General features: G+C 33.2%; 1 protein-coding gene and 1 pseudogene across 1 annotated transcript in view; one reads left to right on the top strand and one right to left on the bottom strand.

Annotated features, from left to right (window-relative positions):
• Positions 1 to 320: 320 nt before the first annotated feature.
• LOC119662277 lies at positions 321 to 2,314 on the bottom strand (annotated as a pseudogene).
• A 901-nt stretch (positions 2,315 to 3,215) lies between these two features.
• The window catches only part of LOC119662280, a 41,464-nt gene continuing 19,903 nt past the window's right edge, over positions 3,216 to 24,776 (top strand). Inside the window, exon 1 of the mRNA XM_038071871.1 lies at positions 3,216 to 3,350. The gene's annotated coding sequence lies outside the window, so the exon portion shown is untranslated. The remainder of the gene's footprint in view (positions 3,351 to 24,776) is intronic.

The raw sequence follows: 24,776 nt of genomic DNA on the forward strand, positions 1-24,776 counted from the left end.
ACTATAATTTATTTATAATTTTGAAATAAATTCCTACAATTATTAACGAAAAACAATATATATTAAATAAATTTTGGAATATTATATTTCTTGAAATGAACAATGCTATATACTCAGTTATTTATTTCTGAAAATAAGTAAAATAAATTATAATACAGTAGAATCGCGGAAAAGTTAACCGCTCCGTTTTGGGGTTGTTAACTTTTTCGAGATTGTTAACTTTTCCAAGCGGTTTTCAAAATTCATAAAAAAAAGAAAAAACTACAATAATAAGCATAGATTTGCTTAGAAATAGCTCCTTTTTTTTTGTTTATGTTTTAGCCATTACAAAAGGAAAATTGTTAATTTGTACCAGTTGGTTTAAAAAAGCAGTCGAGAGTTGTTTGTTTTTTTTCTTTGGTGTAATAATTCTTGACCATTTTTGTGCGCATACTGATAAGGTCTGCCACCTGATTTGCATCGTTGTTGTCTTTGGACCATTTTATCAAGGTATTGATGCTTTCAACTGCTTTCGAGAAACTCACTTTCGGTTGTTGAATATCTTCCTCGGTAATTGAATCATCATTGTCACTATCACTCACTTCGAAATGTTCCATATCTTCCGTAATTTCATCCTTGTTCCAATTTTCTATATCGTCAATGCTGATGTTAAGATTATTTCCCACTTTCAACATTAACGATTGAACTTCTCGAACTGTATCGTCGTAAACATCGTTGGCTTTAATAAATTTGGACAACGGAAGATCATCTTCACTATCGTATTGATCATCATCCCACTTTTTTATCTTATTCCACGCTTTTATAAGAATTGATTGCGGCAATTCTTCCCATGCTGAATTAAGTAGCGATATGGCGTCACAAATTGAATGTGCCTTCAAAATATTTTCCTCCAGAACGTTTTATTGCGCGGCAATGTTGCATAACAATTTGGAGCGATATCCTAATTTAACCAATCTTATGGGATTTTGATCCATTGGCTGCAAAGCCGCTGTTACGTTCGGTGGTAGATGCATGGCTACAATGTTTCCATCGTCAGACTTCAGCCTGTCAATTGGCTTATGTGCCGTGCAGTTGTCTATTAGCAACAATGCCTTTGGTGGTAAATTATTTTCAACAGAAAATTTGCGAACCTTCAAAAATTTTTATGTCATGTTCATTAGAAATGAAAAATGAAACCAAAAAATAAGTTTACCTGTTTTATAAATGAATTGTGGAACCAGTTGAAGAATAACTGTGCATTCATCCACGACTTGCTTGTATGAGCGTATTCCAATGGATTGTTAAATTCCTTAAAGCAACGTGGTTTTGCAGATTTACCGACCACCAACGGCTTCAACTTGTGCGAACCATCTGCGTTTGCACACAACAAAAATGTAATTCTTTCCTTAACAGTTTTTCTTCCCGGTGCGGCATGTTCGTTTGCTGCGACAAATGTTTTGTCCGGTAATAAACGATAAAATAGTCCAGATTCATCTGCGTTATATAGTTGGGAGTCGGAGATGCCCATTTCATTGATTTTTGCTCGTAGACTATGTACAAACGGAGTTATTTTCGGTGTATCGCTCGAAAGAATTTCCCCACAAATTTTGAGAAGGCGAATACCGTGCATTTTTTTAAAATTTGCCAGCCATCCATCACTTGCACTAAATTTTTTTCCCGGATACAGAATTTCAAATTCGAGTTTAGCTCTTGGTTTTAAGATGGCACCAGTCACTGCTCAATTACGCTGCCGTTGATTCAGGAACCAATTGTACAAGTTTACCTCCAGATCAGGATATTCCGACTTATGGAGTGTTTTCTTCTCTACACTTTCATAAGTGGCCGCCACTGTTTTTAAAATTTCTTGGCGTTTTTTGTTTATTTTACTGATGGCTACTTTAGACACACCATAATGCAGCGCTATTCGATTTCCCGCAATACCGTCATCAAGTTTTCTTAATATATCTACTTTTTGTTGCAAATTTAATCTGATTTGCCGTTTTTTCTGTATTTTTGACATTTTTTTAATAAAAAATTCACAACTAATCAACTCAAACGCTACCGAACAATTCAATCAAGGTAATTTGCGACAAGAATGAAAACATATGTTTGGAGCACAAAACAAAACAGAAAGAAAATAGAATATTCGGGGAATACCCATAATCAAAACTAGAGCTCGCACTGGCTTGTGTCGGCAAAGAAACGGTTGATTTCAAAAAAAAAATTCATACGCTCGGAAAAGTTAACTTCGAAGTTAACTTTTTAGAGCGCTACGTGGACGCCGAAATGCTGTTAACTTTTCCGCGAGATTAACTTTTTCGAGAGTTAACTTTTCCGCGATTCTACTGTATAACTTTTGATATGTCTAACACTGAATTACTATTATAAAAATTAATGATTTCTATTTTTCAGTATACAATTCTTTTGCATAGATGTGTGAATTTTATGCTGCATGCAATAGTATACAAATTGTATATATTAATGTCATATAACTTTAAATTTCATTATATAATATTCCCATATTTACAAATATTTTAACTCCAAAAAACTATTTAAATGGAAAACATTATTAACATGATATTATACTGAATTTAATTTCAAAACATATTTTTTCAATTTCAAGCTAAAATAGATTTTAATTGCTTTCAACATATTATATGAAACCCTTCTGAAATTTTTTCCGCACATCAAAAATATATAAATAGCTAAGAAAAGTGTATAAATAATTGTGTAACACTCAATTACAATCAAAAAAACTTTTTTGATGATTATATGTTATTGTAAATAAATCCATTTAATTTAATATTCAAATTATATGTAATGTATGCTTATATTCATTTGTGAGTATTTATATATCTGCTTAAATAAAAACTTGTACAGTAAGTAGTTGAAAAAAAGTTATGCGGCAGCCCTAAAAGAGCATGAAAGAGCGTAAAAGTGGCATAAGTGTGGTGTAATCACACTTATTGAATACGTGTGACAAAAATGTTATAAAAAATGAATTTTCTTAAGCAATTTCTCTTAGTTTTGATCGTGGTGGGCGGAGTTTCTATTCTATAAAAGATATTCTTTGGTTACTTGCATCCTTGCCTCCAGTCACATTAGGCGAGATGTGTGCAATTTGTCTGTTAAATCCATACAATTTGTTATTTGCATATTTCACGTACTCATTATTACCTTTCAAAAACACAATAATTCACTCGTTATAGTTGCTTTATTTATTTATTATTCTTGTTTTTTTTTTCATTGGAACTTCAAAAGAAACGTGCCGGTGCCGTTGTAGCTCTACGTCAATCTGTCAATATGGTAATTAAACATCATCATCATCTAGCCTAATCAAGTCAGAAGTGCTGTTGTCTTACAAAATACGAGTGAGTACATTTTTGGTTTGTTGAAATCTTTTATACTAATATTTGGCATTTGTTTATGTTGTTTTTGTATTTACTGATGTTTTTGTTGTTTTCGGAAGTAATTGCTTTATTGTCTACACAAACAATAATATTTCAGTTGTAATATACCACAAGCATATATACATGTCCAATTTTACCTATTCTGACATTTGTACAAGTAAGTGTACTGTGCAGCTTACATCAACAACAATAAGGAGAGACAAGAATGGGAGTAAAGAGAACGAAATCAAAGAAGTGTAACATGCCAAATCTGTCAATGTCTCGTCAATTGAATTGCCTTGCGCTCGTACAAAGCGAGATGTGTTCCTTCTTTGGCATTGCACGTTCCATTCAAAGTTGCCAGGGGAATTTTGGTGTCACTGATTAACGCGCACGCGGCGTTCTGCTCGTTGTGCTGTTGCAGTGGCAGGCAGTGGCATGCATATGATTGCCGTGATTGCGGTGATTACTGTTGCAATTGTAGTTGTCAGGCTGTTAGACTGATAGACTGGCAAGTTGGCAGGCCACCAAAGTCGTTACTTCAAGCATAAAAAAGCGCCGCGGTAATTAGTCAATTGAAGTGTTTTCGTCTTAAGTTCATCACTTATCATTCCGGGGCGGTACACTTTCAAGTGCGTCCCTTTTTCTGCACAGAATTATTTGTAGAATTTGTGTTGAGCTCAACTGCCGATGAGCAGTCGTGATGGCTCATAGGATAATAAAAACGCATAAATTAATGCCTGCTAGATTTGTGTGACTTTGGTAGACATATTTTCAGTACAATATTTCAGATTTTCAGTGTCTCGAGTTCGTGAGAATAAATTTAATAGTGAGTTGTGATCACGAAAAACTTTACAAAATAATAAGAACACGATTAGCTAATAAATATGTCAAACTGTAAGTAAACTGGAGAAAGTTATTATAGTATTTTCGTATTGACAAGATTATGAAGAAATGAAATGTCTTAAGTAGTAGTAGAGCAACGAATATGTCCTTATAAATGAACCAGAATTCCAATAATAGCCGTTAAAGAGTATAAAGTTTTTTTGTTTTATTCATTGCACAGATTTATGTCATACAAATGCTGAAATTTTACAGAAATTTCAGCTTTAGTGAGATTCTATATGGCTTAGAAAGAAAATAAATATTACAATAAAAATTTAACCCCAGGTCTCCGGGTCTATCAGGAAAACAACTTTAAAGTGTTTAGAAATAAGTTTATTTCATCGTTATAACTTAAATGTAGATTTTGACTTCATTCCAGAATATTTTGTAAGTCCAGAGTATAAAGAAGTTGAACAATTCATGACAAAATTCTACGCAGTATCACAATACACAATATGGTTTTGCTGCAACATTATTTCTTTGGTGATTGTATATTCCAATGTGTGCACCACATGTCCCCAGCTACTGTATACCTTCATTATTAAAAACATTTTGTTTAATGAAATTGCGCTGCTACCTATAGATCTAATGTGTACCCCTTATAGGCTTCGGGTATTTCTCTAAGTTAAATTTCGTACATGAATTGTAGAATAAAGGGTTTTATTTTTATATTCCGTATGAGATTGCTACCTAGGTACTTCTTTTGATTGTACATTAGTGCTCACAAAACTCCAGAAACGTGCTTTGAGATCTCATTCTTTTCCTTGGTTTATAAATCGAGCCATCGTTACTCCGTCTATCTTATGGTCGAGATTATTATATCATCTAATGAGGAAAGTGCCATCATTCGTCTTAACTGGTTCAAATATTTATCTCGAAACTATACCCTCAAAGAAACTTAGTTTCTTAAAATAATCTATAGAAAGGCCTTTAATCTTTCCATAACAATTATTTACGACTATGTGTCTGTCCAAAGGAGTGTCTGTCCAAAAGCAATGTCTGTCCAAAAGCAATGTATAATATAAAAACTTTTTTATCTATTGTTGTAGAAATCAATTAAGTTGTTTTACAAAATCCGCTCTAGGTTCGATCAATTTTAAAGAGGAGTCAGTGGCTACCTATGGATCTGTTGGTGTCAAATTTTGGCATATTTCAACTTCTTATAACTTATTGGGTTATTTTTGAAAAAGAAGACAAAAACTTTGAACCATTAACTTTTCTGCCAGTTTATTTTGCTACATAATATGTAATCAGTACCACAGTTTGCCACAGATCCGCTGAGATTAATCCTAAAACAAATTCTTATTATTTTATTATTTTGATCACTTATTCTTGTTTGTTGAAAGTATTGTGTTTTAAAGTTAGCATTGGTAATATTTAACAAATTTATCGGGACTAGATATGCAAGTCTTATAGGCATGTAGGAATGTAAATGAAGCAGAACGATGATCAAATTTGCTCAAATAACTAAAATAACGTTTTAATACCATTTTTTTTAATGGTGGATAGAAAGCTGGGCATATAAGAACCAGTTGAATGTATTGATAATTGCAATTATCAAGCCAACACTTACGTTGAAAATATCGCTAAATGGATTACAGAATGGAGCATCTAAACTCTTAAGTCTAGACATAAGCACAATTGGTATTCCAGTGGCTATCTTGACCGCTAGTAGACATGGACCAATAGTCGACTTATAGTCCAATGTTTCGTTATGACATATTTTATTTTAGTATTATTTTTATCTTTTTATTAATCCGATTTATTTCTACGCACTAAAGCAGAGAATGTATATTTAAAGAATATAGATCATTTCACTCTTTAGTATTATTTTTATCTTTTTATTAATCCGATTTATTTCTACGCACTAAAGCAGAGAATGTATATTTAAAGAATATAGATCATTTCACTCCTTTCACAAAAAGTGATAGTACATCAACTTTTGTCTGCGGCTTGCAGGAGCCCGGTAAAATTTTTCAGACAAAAAAACTGATTGATTAAGCTTTTAGTCCATCTGTCAAGATCTAACGCAATTAATACGTCACACTGATAAATAAACAACATTAACCCATAGTTATAATCTTGTTCAAATCACTTTCAGTTTAGAGGCTGACTAGGTTAGTATATCCTTTTCATGAACCATCCTTTTCATACTTTCAACGCCCGATGATATTAATTTTCTATTGTTATACTGCCGTTTTTGGTCTTGTTTTGATTTCAAAATATTATATCGCGTACTGAAACCAAATACACGCAATATTAAGGTGGACTTTTGACTGCATTTAGCGATCAATTTTGTTAATAAATAAATTTTTTTTGTGACAATCAAAATTTGTTTAGAATAAACACATCAATCCCAATGACTTTTTTGTTTATTATTGACGGCGATCACTGTTTGTTTTGTTTCAAATCTGTCGTTTCTCTGAACAAATTTCTAATGCAATTTGAAGAGATTAATTTATGCAAGAAAATATTTTCAAGTTTATTAAAAAATAATAAATAAATTATGGCAGCAAATTTAAAATAGCTCGCATAAAAGAAAACAACAACAACAATAATAGCAATTGTTGTTGCTACAATGACAATAACCCGGGCTCGACGAATTGAGAGGTTACCGGATCGACATATTGATCAATATACGAACACTTTATATACAAACAAATAGGGTAAGAAGAAAATGATTTAAGAGTGGAGAGACTGCGATTTAGACTAACTTATTAAAAACATTAGTGGGCGTTATAGTTGGGTGGGCATTATGCTGCCTTTTCACCTGTGGTTGCCTATTTTGGTTGCAAATTTTCGGACTTATTTTGCATGTGATTTTTGTTATACAATTTTGACGTTATGGTTTTTGTAAAGTTTATGTTAATATTTAAAATAATTTAAACAAAATAATGGCAATTTATTTTGAAACTTTATGTGATATTTAAATTAAAAGAAATTCCATTCAAAAAAATTTAATTGCAAATTGAAAGAACAATTTTTGAAACAAGCTGTGGGGTATTTTATTCATTCATTCAATCATGCGTGCATGTATACATGCAGTCATTCATGCATTGCATTCATTCATTTATTTATAAATAAATATGTTGCTGGTGGAATAGTTGTTTTTGTTGAACTTCCTAGAGAATTTTATCCTACAATCACAAATCATTGAATAGCTTAAAATGGTTAAAATTATCACGACACAAATATCCCGGCAATTATGAAGACCATTAACATTAACAGCAAATAACTGCATCATCAGCAACATCATCATGGCTAGAGCAACTGCAATGTAAGAAATTACAAAAAAAAAAATCACATCAGCAATAACAACTATAATAGCTTTAACATCACATTCGGCTTCAGTTTCAGCTTCATCTTCAGCATCAGCCTTAACATCAACATCAGTGAAATATTGCAATAATGATTGATCAGTATTCAAGTAATAGCATAACAACAATCATCACAACAACAATAAAAATTCCTACTATTGCACGCCAGCTATGCGGCAAACACATTACGCATTTGTAAATGTTGCCGCATAATTGCTGGACGCAACATAACATAGTTAAATGTTGCTAGAATTAATTCAGTTGCAGTTGTGCATACAAAATGGGTCGCATGCGCCAATTCATTGTTAAGTAGTACCATTTAACAACAACACTATTATATTAATAATAATAACAATAACAACAATAACAATCAGCTAACATTCCTGCAATAGCAAATGGCAAATAGAATATAGCAAAATTGCCATTGATTGTATATTGCATACATTTTTGCATGTTGTTGTAACGTGCATGACAATGAATCAGTGCTGTTGCTTTGTAGCACTTAAGTGCTTGCTAACAATGCTATGAGAGGACAAAAAAAGACGAACGAGCAATGAGAAGAAGTTAATCGCATTCTAGCAAAATAATTGCAACATCTTGTGTTTAGTCATTCTTAGCGTTGTCATTGTTGTTGTCGTTGTTCTCGTTGTTATCATAGTTGATTTTTATTGTTTTTTTTTGCATGTTAAACACTTTTAGTTACTTTGTTACTTAATGATCATTATGCCGTGGTTGTCATTCATATTAAAGCTGCAACACCGTTTTTGGTAAGACTAGTAGCGCCTTTCTTCTTCAAAAACTTGTTGATAACATAACAAAACCGGCGGTGAATTGTTGCTATCGCTACTGCGATAAACATTTGCACCGCGTGCCTTCACCAAACAACAGCCTCCGTCTGCAATAGCATTTGCTCCTTTCAACTCAATATGCACGACAACAGAAAAAATGCGAATTAAAGTAAATGATTATATGCGCAAATGGCATGATTTAAGGCAGCGGTAACAGCATTTACGCCACTAATTAATTCCAGTATACGTAAGGCATCTTCACTAGCCATAGCAGCTGCTATTTTTTGCCAATTGCCTTGTTCCAATTGTTGCTGTTGCTATTATTGTTGTTATTACTAAGCGAATTGCATATTGCGTATTACGCGATCGCGTGCACTATTACAATCCTAAATTTAGTTGCCCGTTCTGTCGATTTAGTAGGGTCAATTGCTTAATGGCTGGCTAACTTCAATAGCCATGCAGGCTGAAAGACGATCACTTGTGATCTTGTAAGATGCTGTGATCAATGTACGTTTTAATTAGGATAATAAGTTGTTTCCGGTTTATAGAACTCGATAGACTTAGAGGAGCGTAAGCAAGTAGCATTGCCATCTTTCATAGAATATAAAATTCAATGTTTGCCATATGCCGTACGCCACATACCGCATGCCGCATACCACATACTCAATGTACAATGCTCAATCATCAGTGATCATTGATCGGCGCAGCATGCGACATGCTGTATAGTGCAGACTGCATATTGAATATTACATAAAGCGCGTCGTTATGATCGATGAATGAATGAATAAATCAATTTCTGTTAAGGCGCACTTCTTCATTTTTATTACAACATTGAATTTTTTTATTGTATGGCAGCAAAAAAAACATTCGCCACTGAAAAAGGTCAGGTTTCAGTCCGGATTGCAATTAATTTCTGGAATGTACTTGGTAATATCAAAGTGAAGAGAATAACCTGCATTAATTAGGCAATAACAAAAAAAAATAGCATGTGACTAACATATGCTTTGAGTAAATAAAAAGTGCTTGTAGGACAGCTGTTTGATAGAATTGAACTCATATAAAATTCAAACTATCATAGAATAGTAAAGAAAAGAAGGAGAATATGAAGTTTTCTATTTAGAGCTTCTAATAGTATTATGTGTATTGAAGTGATCTATCCAATAATATTGGCTTCTTTAAATTGATAAGTATCTTCTTTAATATTGCATAATAACTCATTGAATATAACAGCTTAAGTGATATATTTAAGTGTCAGTATTCTTTCTGTTATGTACTCTTCTATACGTAATAGGTAAGAATATGTTTTTGTCAAATACATTTGTTTTTTCCTAAATCATTAAATGAAACCATTATCCAAAAAGACTATAACTCTTTCCAGTAGATGAGATCAAGATTTAAAGTTGAATAAAACATATTGCTAAGGTATTGCGAATTCAATTTTTTATCATCATCAATTTGTTACGATCTCTGCAGAGCACTCTCAACTCTAGCTATTGATTGTTGATGTGTTTTTGTTCCGTGATGACAAATTTCGTTAGTAACCAATAAAATATATATATATTTTTTTTTTTTTTTTTATTTATATTTAAACAAAATGAAGAGTTTAAATTTACAACAACTAGTCATATTGACTAACAAGAGGTTTTTTTTATTACAAGTAAGTTTATCTAAGTCTATCTAGGGTGAGCATATAGATACGAACTAGTCATCTCCTTGCTGGTTGAAACGCCTCAAAAGGTCATTAGGTTTGAAGCGGCATAAGCGTCTGTGAGTGACATCACAAAGTAGCGCTGGAATGGTGCTGTTTAAGTGTTGTCTCAGCATATTATACAACCTGTCTTGTTTGTAATTTTTATGATATTAACCATTCGATCTCCAAAGGTTATCTTTAGAGGTGTCTTCAAAGTTTTTGCGATTGACTAAATATTATTAACCTGCCGTATACATTACTCATTATAGTGGGGATAGTTACTTGCATATGATTCATCTAAACCAATCATCGTTCTAGTACTATCAAACTTTGTTTTACATATATTGAACTTTTACGATTTGTTATATTATTATAGTAATATAATATGTGCGAATGATTCTGTTTTTTATTTTCTTAACATTCTTATGTTCGTCTTAAACTTTTCAAATATTTAAATATATTTAGAAAAGCTATCAGTTTTTTTTTAAATGAAAAGCTTGTACCATGTACACCATGTATTTAGTATGTGAGTAAAGCTCGAGTGTCTCTTACATAGAGAATCTTTTGAAAACAGATCAGCTTATCTTCGATGAGAAGTTACATTTCAGAATAAAGAAATTATCGATCTACTACTCGTTCTAAGGAGCTTTTGTCCATATTCACCTCAAATAAAACGTCAAATAAAACTGTGAAGAAACTGAAATCAACATGAAATACATATCTTAGGTTTATGTATAGTTAGAATATTTTCGTGGTAAGATATGCCTGTCATAGGAGACGACTAAAATCTAGTCAGGCATCGGAGAATGTGACTTAAAAGACCACAAAAACCCTGTGAAGCTCCTGAGCTGAGCCGAGTACGCCGCACAGTGTAACGTATAAGCAGCGGCCAAAATTAGTAAATGTTTTGCCAATTTACTGAAATTTTGTATGTGAGCTTATTTTGGGGATTTTAAGAAATTTTTAAAATATAGACGTGGTCTGCCTATTTTTACGGCCACCTGCTATTCAAAATAATTGGTCAAAATTAATAATTTTAATTTCATTAAAATTTTGCATAAATAACTGTATTTATAATATAAAAATATTTCTGAGTAATGGGCATGGTTGCCAATTTTTACGCACACATGCCCCACAAACTTACTCATCTAAACTAATAAATATTTATTGAATTTAGTGAAATCTCATACAAATTTTTATTACCTTACCTTACCTTATTCATTATTTAAATTAAACAAACAAAACCTAAATTTATATTTTAACAACAAAATGTAGATAATGCTTCCATTAGAATCCTGAGAATCTGTAATGTCACACACAAAAGCTTCTTAAGAGAAATCAATAAGAATATAATTTTTGATATCATGATATTCTTTGTTTATTGTTTTGTTTTCTCTTTGTTGTGAAAAACTTGGGTCTCTGATCCTAGTAATAGATGACGTCTGCATATTTTTCTTTGTGCTCTGTGGGCTAAAACTACAGAGATTGTAAATTCATCACAGTTATGAATTTTCCCTTCATGTTTTTCAATTTTATTTGCAGCTTTTTTTATTTGCTCAAGTGATATTTCGATGGTATTAATTTACTTACTCTGCGTCTTTTAATCCTGCCAAAAGTAAATTCATAGTCAAGTTGTTGTCTTCCAGGGATTTTACTGGTGTTTATTGCCACTTAAATCCAAAAAAATGAATTTGGCTATAAGATATTGTTTGCTCAAATAAACCTTTTTTAATGGCGATAGCAATTTTTCCAGCGTGTTGTTAACTCTTTTATAAGAAATCTTAATTTATATGTTGTTTTATTTGAGTTAGTTAGAACAGATATCTTATTTTAAATAAAATGTAAAAGTTTTTTAATATCTCTTCTTGATTACTGTTCTTTACATCTAGCCAAACTTGAAAAAGATTGACTACTTATACAATATTTACCACTATAAAAATGGTTTTCTTTTTAATTTGCGCAAATATGCCCAGATAATTTTTTTAAAACTATTATTAAGAATATAAGGATATCCAAGTGCACAGAGAGTGGCTTAACAGCTGTGCACCATTGAGGGATACAAGCCAGTGCACTGTTCTATGAAAAGGCAGCTGGACCGGTGAATTTCTTTCATGTTCAACAACTATACCATGATAAGCATGAAAGACGAAAAACATTGTGCCAAACTCACTTTAATTTAAGGCGGGCTATTGCACGATGTATAGGTATGAATACAGGATACACACACTCACCAAGATCGACGCCAGTAAGATCTTGATTATGGCATACTGGAAAAAAATAAGGTTATGAAGATTTCAGGGCTGGCAGAAACGGTATTTTGTTACCTGAGTACATGAGAGTAACATCTCATAGAAATGGCTTTTTATCTAATGCCACATCTTCCTCCGTCCTATTAAAACTTGGCAAGTCTCTAAGTACGTTCGATGGCTCGTCACCGTTAAGTTGGTGGTACAGGTTCAGTTGAGAGTACTCCTGATCTGCGCCAGATCCTGGCTTTGAACATAATCTCCTATTAAGAATTGTGTCAACCCTTGCATGGTCTTCCTGCTTTACATAGATAACCATGGAGATCGTTACGAGGGACTGTACAACCGAATATCGATAGCGGCAAAGAGTTGGGACCCCAATAAAATTGAACAAACAAAATAAAACTAAAAAACAAAACACGCCAACACAAAATGGCAGAGGAATGTCCCCGGTGGACATGGGCACATCTGAAGTGTCAGAAAACATAAATGATATACCATTCTCGCCTAAAAGCGAGTACATAAAACAAAGGAAGAAGGAAAACACGGAGACAATAGAGTAATGCAAAGTTTTGCCCAACAAAATGAAATACTCTGTACTTAGATCGACGAATATTTCGAATGATGTAAAAGAAGTTGCCGCAATATATGAGCTTTTCGACTTCATGAGTTATTAAAACTGAAATTGGGATCCACTCCATTCGCAAGACTACTGCTGGTGCAGTTTTACTTGAAGTCGCAAAGAGTGAAAAGAAAGCGAAGTTTTTCGAATTCATAAAGAAGCACTGAAAAATATAGCGACGGTAAAAGAACTAAGACCGCAAACCACGATAGTGATCCGCGACTTGGATTGTCTGACCGATGAAGAAGAGTTCATCACCGCTATCCGTTTAACAACTCTAAATCCAACAGCTGAGATGAAGGTACATGGCACCAAAGTGAACAATAGAGAATAATGCGGCGTTTTCGTCAAAATGGCAACTACTCACATAAAGAGCATATTGGAAAAACCCCGCATAAAAGTAGGCTGGAGAATATGCCGTGTAAAGTAGAGTCGACGTGAAACGATGTTTTAAGTATTTTGGTGTCGGTCACGTACAACGAAATTGCACTGGTCCAGGCAGAAATAGACAAGGATTGTGCATACGACGCTTTGAGAAAGGGCACAAGTTCAAAGAATGCACAAAACCGCCGATATGCGGTTTTTAGTATCACAACTAGATACTAGATACTCGGCGAACAAGAAAACGGGATCTTAATGAAAGTACTTCAAGCAAATATGCACTGAAGTAAAGTAGTTGATGCTCTCCCAGCGCAAATAGTTATAGAACGGAGAATCGACCTAGTGCAAGTAAGTGGGCAGTACAGAAAAAAAGAAAGTGGAACCTGCATAGAAGACAATACAACAACTATAGCAATCTGGGCACCAACAGGCAGTAAAACCCAAGTTAATAATAGCAGAAAAGGTGACGGTTATGTTTACGCAAAATGTAACAGCGTGACCTTAATAATTATATATGCAAACATTTCTAAATAAGTTAGAGGCAAACATTTTTAAATAAGTTAGAGGCAATTGAAGATAAGTCTTACAACTCGACGGTTCCTTCATCGTAGATGGCGGCTTTAACTCCAGGGTAATAGAATGAGGTATGGGAACTATAAACTCAAGGCGAAGACGAGTTTTGTACCTGTCAGGCTAGGTTCTACAGTTACGAATACGGCTACGACCCCAACTTTTAGAAGAGAAGTATGTCATGACAGTATTCCAGATGTCACACTCATATCGGAAAGAAAAGCTAGTAAGCTTAACCAATGGAAAGTCTTAGGAGACTACACAGGAAGTGACCACCAATACCTGTCATATTGTCATATGCACACCAAAACAATTTCGAGGGACCTTCCACAAATGGAAGGTGGCGGAACTAAAAAGAAGAAGCTTATTGGAAGTAATTGATGCCGCACTACCTACGCATATGGCCAACGCCACAAAAGTGGTGGGACATATGATGATAAGAATTACACAGGCCAAAATGACGAAAACCACCTAGAAGAAAGGTAGAAAGGGCGCTTAATGGTGGACAGAAGAAATAAGCCAACTGCGAAAAGTATGCCTACGCATACGAATACACTACACGAGAGTCCGACGAAATGGAACCAGTAAGGCAGAAGATCGAGAATATACCCAAACCAAAAAAAACTTAAAAGAAGCGATTAACACAAGTAAACGAAGAAAATAAAACTTCAAAATGGCATAAATCATGATCCATAGGGCCTTGGATACAAAATAGTCATGACGAAATTAGGAGTAAAATCAGCAGTAAGTGATTTAGAAGAAAGGAAAATGAACGAAATTGTTAATACCCTGTTCCCAAACCACGATATAAGGAGTGACGAAAATGTTTCACAAGTCCAACCGGAAAATATTGAAATCTTCACGGAGAGAGAACTAACGGTCGCCGCTAAAGAGCCACAAAATAATAAAACACTTGGACCGGATGGGGTGCCAAACGAAATTTTACTAATAATTGCGGAAAATAAACCTCAATTAATACTGACAATGTACAATGCATGCCTTAGAGAGGGAATTTTCCCAGATATATGAAAAAGGCAGCGATTAGTGCTTATCGAGAAGGGCAAGGGAAACTCAAAGAGATACTCCAACAGCATTTAGATTAATGTGTTTGCTAGTTACCGTAAAGAAAACTTTATGAAAAGCTGGACTAAAACTCGCAGTAGAAGCAACTGGTGGACTCAGATCTAGACAATATTGTTTCAGAACTAAAACATCTCCAATAGGAGCCATCACTGAGGTTCTTTCGGCGGCAGAAGTAACCCAACGTTACTACTAAACAAAAAATGGATTAAGCACAGTACAAATAACGAATGGAGCACCGCAAGGATCAATCTTGGGACCTAAATTATGGAACATCACTTATGATGTGCTGAGGTCCCAAAAACAATTAATTACCTTGGAATAGGATTAGATGGGAAACTTACGTTTTGGATGCAACTAATGCATGCAGTAGAGAAAGCAGCAAATGCCACTGCTGCCAGAAGCAAATTAATGGCTAACACCAAATATAATCACTTGACTCAAACGGATATTGGGAGATGGAAATTATTATCTCACTCAGATAATGACCAGACATGGATACTTTTGTAAGTACCTGTTTCGCATGGAAAAGATGGATTTACCCGACTGCACTTATGGCAATGGAGACTGTGACGACACAGAGTACACCTTCTCTTACTGTAATAGTTGACTCACAAATAGCGAAGAGATAATAGCGCAGATTGGACCTATAAGTCCCGAAAATATAGTGGAAAAGATGAGAGCAAACCCAGAGAGTTGGCGAACAATAGAGTCATATGTGAGTCATATATAGAGTCATATTCTAGTCCTCAAAACGAAAAAATTAGACCTAGGAAGAAGAACCAGAAACTAGAATAATAAATAGTCCACATTTATGTTAATAATGTTAAACTTAAATGAAATTATAGTTTTCATTATGTATTTGAAAGAAATAGTAATTTCATATAATATTTAATATCACCAATTTTTTATTACATATTTATTTAAAATGAAGCATTTATTTATTGCATTTCTGCAATATAAAAAAAACATTCAAATATGGCTAAAGTACTTTAAAAATGTCACATCATTGTTTGGGATGAATGCACAATGTCACATTAGGGTGGCTCAGAAAAACTAAAATGCGATTTTTAATGAGCGCACCCCCTAGGAATATGCCATTGACCAAAAAAATGATATTCCCAAAGTTTTGGACCAATAGGATTAAAAATGACGTTGCGCCACTCGGGCAAAGTTGGGTTTTCAGTACAAAAAACAGAAATTTTTCATTTCAAGGTCATTTTTTATCTTTTATCTTATTTCAACAGTTATTAATATATACTCATTTGATAGATAATTAAAATATCTTTTTAATAAGACACCGATGAGCAAAATCGGTTAAAAATTATGTGCAAAACACAATAATTAGTTGAGCGACTGTGCTCTGTTTTCTATTTCATAGCTTTTAGCTGGCATGCACAATGCAATCGCAAATGTTTTCAAGAAACGGAAGAAACATAAATAAAAAATAAAAATAATACATTTCTACTTAATAATTTATATAGACATTTAAGTAGAATTGAAAATGTAGTCAAAAGAAGAATTTTTTCGTAAGTAAAGAGAAAATAGTCGTACAGGGAGTATGACTGAAGTTAATATCCTTTTAGCAAACGAAGCAAGAGCGGCTAAAAATTCCATTGATTTTAATAGGAATAAATTCGATGAAGAAATTTGTCTCAAAATGGAAGCTAAATCTTTAATCATAGTTCAACCAAATTGGGATAACGCAGACAGAACGATTGAATTTATCACTCCTAGTTTAGTTTCTGCCCTTGACAAATGCAAGGTTTCGGATCGCTACGCTATACATATTTTGTAGTAGTAGGTATGGTTACCTGTGGCGCCCAGGTGCCATCCAAGATTCTCGATGGATGGCGAAAATCATGTACTTACTAAAAATGTTTATTTTAAGAGATCAATTTACATATAACTCGGATGATTTGTACGAGATATATACATTTTTATGGGAGCATATGTGTGAAAATTTTAACCCACACTTGGTTAGGTTATGTTCGGAAGGCACGTGCTGACAGTAGTCAGCACTTCTACTCGGAGACATATATTGCCCATTGGGATGCCCTCAAAAAATTTTACCAGGAGATGGGAGTTGCTAACTTTTGTTATCCTTGTTAAACCATTTGGTTTTCCAGATGAAGTTGAGGAGATCCGATAAGTTTGCTTTCGTTATCTCTTCCAAGCCAGTAAAATAAGGATCCCCAAGACATTAAAGTAGCCTTGTTTGAAGTCCTGGACAGAGACACAGGAAGTGGTTGATAGATTTTACGTCCTCTTCATCTTAGGAACTCCTGCATAAACCATTTGTTGGAACCGTTGGAGCATAGGCGGAATAGCACAGTGCCCCTTTAGTACTCCAGAAAGCACACGAACTGCAGGTCTTCGCAGTTAATTTATAAATTGTTAGTCACTGTATTGATTTCCTCTATTATCCTAAACAGTTTACATATCGGTGTATATATTGAAAGGTCGGCCTCTCCTGTATGCAGTTCAGAACCTCTTCTGGCCATCTTATCTGATAGTTCATTTTCTTCAATGTTGCTATGTCCAAGTATTCAATATGTACTATGTCCAGCAAAGAGAGACCTTATGATATTTGATGATTTAGATTCAATTGCTTTCAGTGCGGCCTATCTACAAAAATCATGATATTCGAAGGACGAATTGTACTTTGTTGTCTAATGTTGACCTCTTTTTTAATAGCATATATCTCGTCGTGAAAGACGCTGTAAGTAGCAGGGATTCGGTAGCACTGTCTTATCTGCATATCTTTCGAGAAGATATCTGCTCCCGTATCGCCTTACATCTTTGAGCCATCTGCGTAGATAGTAACTGTAGAGTTACCGGTCACAGATCCAAGCTCCCAACTATCTCTGGTTAGATTAAGAGTGGGAACCCACTAATGAAGTTATTTTCCTCAAAGAACCTTATTGATTTCGATACCGAAGAGATAACAAATTTTTTTGATCGTTTTTGCCTATCTAATAGTTTTATCAGTTTCGATACTTCGCCATGGATGGAGACGCAAGATTATAGAAATGCACTTGAATTCTGTGCCAGACTTCATATGATAAATGATTGTATAGAAAGAGGAATTAGGCTTATAATGGATTATAATTCAATTTTGACAAAATATGAAGAGGAAAAACAATATGTTCTGCAAGTCGTCGAACATTATCATAAAAATTATCCTTCACATAGTCAGATTTATGTTATAAAACATAATAAACACAATATATTAATTACTGAAAAAAAGGGTTTTCTTGAAATTATAATTTTTTTTAAATAGTTAACTAAATCGTAGCATATACCTATTACGTAATTGTGCATGCCAGCTAAATGGTGTGAAATAGAAAACAGAGCACAGTCGCTCAACTAATTATTGTGTTTTGCGCATAATTTTTAACCAATTTTGCTCATCGGTGTCTTATTAAAAAGATATTTTAATTATCTATCAAATGAGTATATATTAATAACTGTTGAAATAAGATAAAAGATAAAAAATGACCTTGAAATGAAAAATTTCTGTTTTTTGTACTGAAAACTCAACTTTGCTCTTTTTAGAGGATACACTTTTTAGAGGGGCTTTAATTTTATGGGCAGGTGATTTTAGACCAACATTGCCAGTTATTCCACATTCAACCTATGCTGATGAAATCAATGTTTGCCTTAAATCATCTATTTTGTGGCGAAGTGTCCATATACTTTATTAACTTTCCAGAAAATTTTTGTGAAATTATTAATTCGAATGAGGAATTAATAGAAAGCGAATTACCTAACACATACCTATCAAAATTATCTGAATCATCAATGGCTTCAAAGTAGAGCGATTCTGGCTGTCAACAACTTAGATGGCCATGAAATCAATTTCAAAATTCAAGCTATACTGCCTGGTAATTTAATTTGGTTTAAGTCCATCGATAAAGTGGTAGATGAAAACGAGATTGTGAATTATCCCACTGAATTCTTAAATTCACTTGATTTGTCAGAACAACCACCAGACAATTTACATTTAAAAATTGGTTCACCAATCATTTTGAATTTGGAAAATCCATGTTTTTCGCATGGGCAACTATATGTTGCATGTTACCGTGTTGGAAAACCTTCTGATCTATATATATACGCTTAAAATGGCCTAACAAAAAATATTGCTCATGATTTAACTTTAAGGTAACATTATAGTAGCCCATAATTAAACTGTTAATATAATATCAAAAAATCCTTTTCATTTGAAATGTAGTGCTTATAAGGATTTGAAATTTTTTTTTTTTTTTTTTAAATCCATTTATTTATTACAATCTGTCAGGAATGAATGACAATAAGTAATATATATAAATTTAAATCGTAATAATGGTTATTACGATATAAAAAGAAAGGCACGTATGGACTATGCCCAGTGACATATCCATATATATTTAAAATAAAAGTGTATTGTCTACATATACATATTTAAAATGTCTCGCGATGTTTTTCTTCTCAGCCTTGTAAAGGTATTGGAAGGGGACATCAGTTGAGTAACCAGAGGGTTTGGGTGCATATATAAGCGTTGAGCGTAATTCTTTAAAATACTTGCTATTTCTTCCTTGATTGTTCGAACATGTAATTGTTTATGTAGCTGTTCATTCGTTATATACCAAGGTGCGTTTGTGATCATTCGTAGTGTTTTAGATTGGAAGCGCTGTATAATTGCCAGGTTTGAGTCTGCTGCAGTACCCCATAATTGGGCCCCATAACTCCATATAGGTTTAAGTACAGATTTGTATATAAGCAGCTTATTGTCGAGTGACAGTTTGGAATTTCGGCTGAGGAACCAAAATAAGTTTTGTAATTTAAGACCCAAGGCTTTACGCTTTTTGAATATGTGCGATTTCCAGGTTAGCTTACTATCCAGATGTATGCCCAAGTATTTTGTTTCTACAGCTTGTGGTAATTGAGTATTGTTTATTAAGACCGGCGGGCACGTAGAACGTTTTGTAGTGAATGTTACCTGGACAGATTTTGATTCATTCGGTTTGATACGCCAGTTTATCATCCAGAGAGCAACATTATCAAGGCAGGTTTGAAGTTTGGTGGAAGCACGGATTGGGTCACTGTCAACTGATAAAATAGCTGTGTCGTCTGCAAATGTACCGATAACACTCTCATCGGTAAGGGGAAGATCCGCAGTAAATAAAAGATAAAGCATTGGTCCCATTATGCTACCTTGAGGTACTCCTGCTTGTATATCATGAAGTACTGTAGTTTCGTTTCCATGCTTAATGAAAAAGTGCCTAGCCGAGAGGTATGATTTTATAAATATGAAAAAATTTAGAGGTAGATACAGTTTTAGTTTGAACAGGAGGCCCTCATGCCATACTCGATCAAAAGCTTGTGAAATATCTATAAATGCCGCAGTGTAATATTTTTTACCATCTATCGCACTATGGATATGTCTGACAAGTCTATGAATTTGTTCTATTGTGCTATGTTTTTGGCGAAAGCCGAATTGATGGTCAGGTATGAGTCTGTTTTGTTGGATAAACGGAGTATGGCGCTTTAGAAACAGGATTTCCATAACTTTTGACAGGATCGGAAGTAGACTTATTGGCCGATATGATTTGACGTCTTCTGGGCTTTTCCCTGGTTTCGGTATCATGGAGATTTGTGCTATCTTCCACTGTGGCGGAATAAACCCCCTTATTATCACAGCGTTAAATAGATGAGTGAGAAATACAAATATAATACAAATATAAGGATTTGAAATAAGATGAAAATATTTGTAACATAAGTAATGCATGTGTGCTTATTGCAGTTCAAAAGAAAAACAAAATTCAAAATAATTTTCGCATTAAAACGCTAAAAGTTAAGTTGACATATATAGACACTACTAACATTGCTCAGGCTTTATCCTTAAAATTATGCGGTTTAATTCTAGACACGGATTGCTTCTTACACGGTTAAACCTGACAATCTCTTTATCTACACAGATATTGGAAAAACAGCAAATATTACAACTCACCTGAGCAAGGACAATTAATTGCAAGGGGAGACAAAGTTTGCCGGGTCAGCTAGTATTATATAATAATATATTAGATCGCTTTCGTAAACCAGAATACAAACCTAAACCTATTGCGATGTGTGTTACAAGCAAATGAAGGTTGTCATGCTTGAAATTCAGTTAGTTTCATGATTTTTCACGAAGCTTTAATATATTTTGATGTAACATAATCTAAGACAAAGTCGTCGTTCTTACTGTATTTCTACTGCGTAAAAGTTTTATTTCAGACGATGAAAAGTGTACTTTTAACAGCTTCAATCAATATTTCGTTATGTGCCCTGCAGAATATAAACCGTATTGACGATGAGGTTGTTAACTTGACATGTTTGTGGTAAAATAACTAGTCTCAAATTAGGTTTGAAAATTATAGCTAAAATGGTATGAGCAAAGAATCTATAGTACAAAGAAGTGCCACGCTCATACAAACGAAATACCCACTTTATTTTGCTGGTGGATTTATAATAAATCCACCCAACCTCATGCGACAATGTTCGATCGAGTCACAACTGGTATGATGTTCAGTTCAAACTCATTGCAACCCACAATTGTTTTTATATGCCTGTTTCTTTTGCCTTTCTTGTTTTTATTTGTCTATTTAATTCAGGGTTCAGAAAAACACTGTGCTGTGCACAAAAATGCAAAACACCACGCACAAATGTTGTGCGATTCTAAATAAAATTTCACACCACAAATGTGGTGTGCGAAAATTTTTGTGCACATCTTAAGTGCCACATCTTGTGTGCACAAACAAAACGCACATTTCACACGAATGTGGTGGAGTGAAATAAAACTCGCACACGCATTCGGTGTTTGTGCAGAAGTTATTTCGCACAGCACATTGTGTGTGCGGCAGCCAACTTGCCCTCGCACACAACGTGTGCAGAAAAGAATACGAGGAGCACATTTTGTGTGCAGACTCGAAAATAAAAATGCACCCAAATGTGCGGAGACGAAATGTCTACTGCACATTTGTGTGAAATGATGATTTAAAAGCGCACAATATTATGACAAATATCGCAGCAAAATAGTACGTAAAACTGATTTGTATTAATTTTGGTCTTAATACGAAATATTTTATTGAAGAAATGATTTTGTATTTATATTTTAATTTTGAATTTAATATTAGATTTACATTTATTGCTTATATTACTTATTATTTTAAGGTTTATTAATTTAAAACATGGGAATAAAGTTAATTTCACAATGTACTTGAAAAATTTGTTATATTAAATAGGTACATGAATTTGATAGAGAAAGAGTATTTGTTTCGAAATGTTATAAGTAAAGAGGATCGGTTCTACGGATCGTACTTTGAAAAAATTAAATATATCAATTTTGGACTACTTCATAAAATTTTATTTAATAGTAAGTTATTCACTAAGATTCGTTAGTAAGGTTATAAAAAGCAAATTAAATATTTTTTACAACAACATAACTTTTTATCTTTAATTACAGCTTAAATTTAAAGAAGTTATTGAAATAGTTTAATAATATAATATCTTAATTTCTAATTAAAAAATATATAATTTTTATTACATATTTTTTGAAATAAATTTTCATTTAATCTTATTAATAACATTGCTGAAATATTTTTTTCACTTAAATTATATCTCTGCTTACTTAGCACAGTAGAAAGGGCGCTAAAATCCTGCTACCTGTTCAAGAAAATATTTTCTTAATCTTTCGCGTTTTTTAATGAATGTTAGATACTCTACCTAAGTGAATACATATTTCTGGAGAAGAAAAATATCTATTTGTGGCCCTCCCGTATTATCTTTTTTAAACTGTTGCAAAATTTATTAAACAAATACACCAATACCAATACCTGCTACCTGTTCAAAAAAAATATTTTCCTAATCTTTCGTGTTTTTTAATAAAAGTTAGATACTCTACCTATGTAAATACATATTTTTTGGGCATAAAAAAAACTTCCTAAAATATGTTTTTATTTCTTTTAAACTGGTGCAAAACTTTCCAAACAAATACTTTAAGATCACTTACTATATTTGCATTTAAAAATGCACAAAGTAATATACAAAAAACTAATATTTTAAGTTAAAATACAAATAAGGTTAAGACAGTTATAATTTTTAGTTTAATTAATTAATTAATTAACAAAAATAATTATTTTAAATATTTGTTAATTTATGCAATTTTTAACATAAGTTACGATCCCAACGAACGCAAATATCAATTTTTTCAAAATTTGCAACAAAATAATATTTTCTATTTCAAACAAAATTGTAAAGTTCCTGTAATTTTTTCCACCCTTGAGTGCAAGCGCAAAATCGCACATTTGTGCACGTTTGTGCAACCGCACATTTGTGCACATTTGTGCACGTTTGTGCAGTCGCACATTTGTGCACATTTGTGCAAACGTAATATGAGCAGCACACTCGTGTGCAAAGAGAATTTTTTGTCGCACAGTGCGGTGCGAGCATAAAATTTTCTCGCACATCTGATTGTGCACATTTTTGTAAATCAGTCGCACAGCACAAATGTGTGTGCACGAATCTGTGTGCACAATCATCGCTTTGTGCGATGTGAAATTTAAAATCGCACAACAAATTTGTGTGCGTGCATTTTTTTTCTTAACACCACAAATGTGCGTGTGCATATTTTAAAAATAATTTCCACTCGCACAGTGCAGTGTGCGATTTTGTGCACCACATTCCGAACTCTGATTTAATTCATATACATGGATTGGTAACGAAGTGAATGGTAAAGAAATCCCTCAAATAATTTTTCGATATACTTTGTTGCTTTATCTTATTGTACTGGAAAGGCCCATATCATAGGAGTAAAGAGTAATAGAATTTATTATTTTTTTTATTGCAACAAATGATGCACTACAAAAACCATTATGTATGTACAAATGTGATATTGGAGACATTAAGTCTACAGTACATAAATAGGTATGTTTTTATTGCACATTTGTGTGCATATATTTTACCTCAAATGGAACTGCTTCTTAATAGTTTGAATTTTTGGTGACTTTTTGTAATTATTTTAAAAAATATTTGCAAGATTTATATAAATTTTTTGAAAAGTATTTTAGAGAAACTAAAAATATTAGAAATGTAAGAAAAATTTTAATGCAAAAATGTGTAGAAGTCACTAAAACCACTATTAATGCCTCCTGGTTTGAGGAAACGCATGAATGCTATTTACACCGGATTGAAATGTTAAAATTGGTGTTTACGATATTGCTTCGGAAATATTGCGCATGAACAATATTTAAGAATAAAGCTTCATAGAATTGAAGAAATCAGATGTGAGACATAAATAAATTTGTAATGTATTTTAACACTACATTCATACCAATAGCAAACAGGGAATTTTGTTTTTGTTTTATACTATTAAATTCAAAAACTTATCAAATGTATACAATTTTGACTTCGTCACTGAAATGCTGTTTGATCGCTTGAACATTTTACAGCGAACAAACATACAAACATGCATATAATGTAATACAGAGGGTTGCATGTATGATTGAATACGTATGCAGTCAGGTTTTTGTCAGCCTTACTCGACTCACATATAGGTTTGAACTGAACATCATACCAGTTGTGACTCGATCGAACATTGTTGCATGAGGTTGGGTGGATTTATTATAAATCCACCAGCAAAATAAAGTGGGTATTTCGTTTGTATGAGCGTGGCTCTTCTTTGTACTATAGATTCTTTGGTATGAGTAAACTCAAAATAATTTTAAGTTTTAATAAAATATTTTATATGCTTGGTTGCTTATTATATATTTGTGTCGGTGGGAAAATGAGATTGTAATTTAACATCGTA

The sequence above is a fragment of the Teleopsis dalmanni genome, chromosome X (assembly GCF_002237135.1).
Source record: "Teleopsis dalmanni isolate 2A chromosome X, ASM223713v2, whole genome shotgun sequence".
Taxonomy (NCBI): domain Eukaryota; kingdom Metazoa; phylum Arthropoda; class Insecta; order Diptera; family Diopsidae; genus Teleopsis; species Teleopsis dalmanni.